Genomic DNA, 2,309 nt, shown 5'->3' on the forward strand with positions numbered 1-2,309 from the left:
TGTCAGCCAGATCCAAGTGTGTGAGTGGTGTGTGTGTGTGTGTGTGTGTGTGTGTGTGTGTGTGTGTGTGTGTGTGTTGTAAGCTTTCGGTGTCTCTCTTCTACCCCTCTCTGTCGCTCTCTCTCATGATTCGAAGGAATTCGTACAGCACACACACACACTAATGGTTGGAGAGAGAGAGTCGTTAACAGCCAAATAAAGAGCAGTCTTCAATAATTTACTCAGCTCTGAGAAGAGAGGGAGTTGGTGCTCGTTTTTTTCCCGGTTGTCTTGAACGCACCGAATTCTGTTAGTCGAAGATTTCCCGAGTTCTGACCTCACAGTGGTTTTAAACGCGGCATGAGTTAATGCTCAACGTCATCATAGCAAAACATATCATTAAAAACAAATAAACATTATGCAAGTTCGCGTAGCAGAAGATATGCACACCATGAGGATATATGGCACAGCGAAGCGTTCAGTAGGATTTGGGCCAGGCAGACAAGCTACTATAAATCAATCGGACTTATTCAGTCTGCCAGAGACGCCACACCGTCTCGATAAGACGCTGGAATTAGTAGCCTATTAAAATAAAACATTTTGAGTGAGTTTATGAATTCGTGAAAGTAAAGCGCCACAGAAGCATCACAGGAGACCCGAGGCCGGTTGGAACACCCAGCTTTCCTATGATTTCACGCCGCTTTCGAAGCATCCGTACCGGGCGAAGCATTTCCCCTTTTATGGGTTCTCCAGACGGGGCTTCTGCTATTATCATCAAAACTACTGTGGTTTGTGAGTTTATAATGACAAGACGAGCAGCGCTGTGGTCTTTGACGAAACAAAACAAGTCGTTTCTTACCTTGTATCGGCTCACTTCCACTTTGAGGTTTTTTTGACGAGTGTAGAGAGTCAGAATAACTTTATCGCTTCGTCCTGTCTGTTTTTTGTCTTTAGGTGACGGTGGTGCGTGTGAATTTACAGCAGCAACTAGACAAGCCGCGGCGTGTGACACTTCTCTCTGCCCCCGCATGCAAACTGCTCAATCGACTTTAACAAGCAAAGATATTAGAGTCAAGTTTATTATTTCTTTCTCTGGTTTGATGGACAGACAGTTGTACGTGAAACAGTTTTATCTGGTTGTCATAGTGCCTGGATTTGACCAATTAAGACTTTAGTAGTGTTTTTTTTTTTACCATGTTGTATTAATTTAAGGACTACACAGCCTTAAAGTTGTATGCGAATTGACATACTAGAGAGCCCTTGGACTGTTTCCAGTCATGGTGACTAAATAAAACCCACTTTTAAAATTACCCATGATGCCTTGTATTAATTATTCAAAAATAATCACGCCCATGAGTGCTGACATAACCAATGGCTGGTCCCTGGGCTGTCCAAGATTGGTAAATTACAACTGCAAAAGTTTAGCAAATCTAGAACGTATGGAACGGAACCCATTCCAACCCAATCAATTCCAGGGCCCGATGTCCCAAAACCATAAACCGGCCCAAAGTTCATTCAAGTAAGTATATTTTCTGTCGCTAGTGTTTGACTTGGGCAAGAGCTCAGACGCTGATTACCGGCACTTCAAATCAAATTGTATTTGTCACATGCGCCGAGTACAACAGGTGTAGGTAGACATTACAGTGAAATGCTGACTTTACAAGCCCTTTTAATAACCAACAATGCAGTTTTAAGAAAATACTTTTTGTTGTTGTTTGGTAAGAGATAAGAATAACAAATAATTAAAGAGCAGCAAAATGCCCTACTGCTTCAGCTCCTGTTCGTCTTATAGAATATTATCTCAAAAGTATTGTGGAGCTCCTACACCTAAATATAAACAAAACTGAAACACAAAATGAGTCCCGGTACCTATTTCCGTCCAAGTCAAGCACTGTCTTCTATCGTATATATTACACAATCTATGCCAGAGTTTCTGACCCTATCATTCCAAAACAATCTGGAACGGGAATCCATGTTGTCATTTGTTCTATGGTAATACAGTTGACCGGAACCCTAGTCAATTCATCCCAATTTCACAAGTTGAAAATACGGGGACATTTTTTAAAAGAGGGAACATTTTAAGTGTAATTTTTACAAATCAATCCAGATGAATCACATCTGATGGTGATGAAACTATCCATTGGATGTAGCTGTTTACAGATCTAAAACAAGTCTCCGTTTTGAACACTTGGTTCCCCCATTTGACTCAATGTTGGACTTGCTGCTGTTTCTGACCCTGGTGATTGGTTGTCCATTGGTCTGGTGACTGTTTCTCTGTCCTGGTGATTGGTTGTCCATTGGTCTGGTGACTGTTTCTGTCCTGGTGATTG

At 41.7% G+C, this 2,309-nt stretch overlaps 1 long non-coding RNA gene across 1 annotated transcript; it reads left to right on the forward strand.

Annotated features, from left to right (window-relative positions):
* Positions 1-248: 248 nt before the first annotated feature.
* Positions 249-1,289, forward strand: LOC112077421 (uncharacterized). The gene is made up of 2 exons (XR_002895415.2): positions 249-771; positions 934-1,289. It is a non-coding gene; the product is annotated as an uncharacterized lncRNA (long non-coding RNA).
* Positions 1,290-2,309: the final 1,020 nt, after the last annotated feature.

This window comes from Salvelinus sp. IW2-2015, unplaced genomic scaffold (genome assembly GCF_002910315.2).
Source record: "Salvelinus sp. IW2-2015 unplaced genomic scaffold, ASM291031v2 Un_scaffold4548, whole genome shotgun sequence".
Classification (NCBI taxonomy): domain Eukaryota; kingdom Metazoa; phylum Chordata; class Actinopteri; order Salmoniformes; family Salmonidae; genus Salvelinus; species Salvelinus sp. IW2-2015.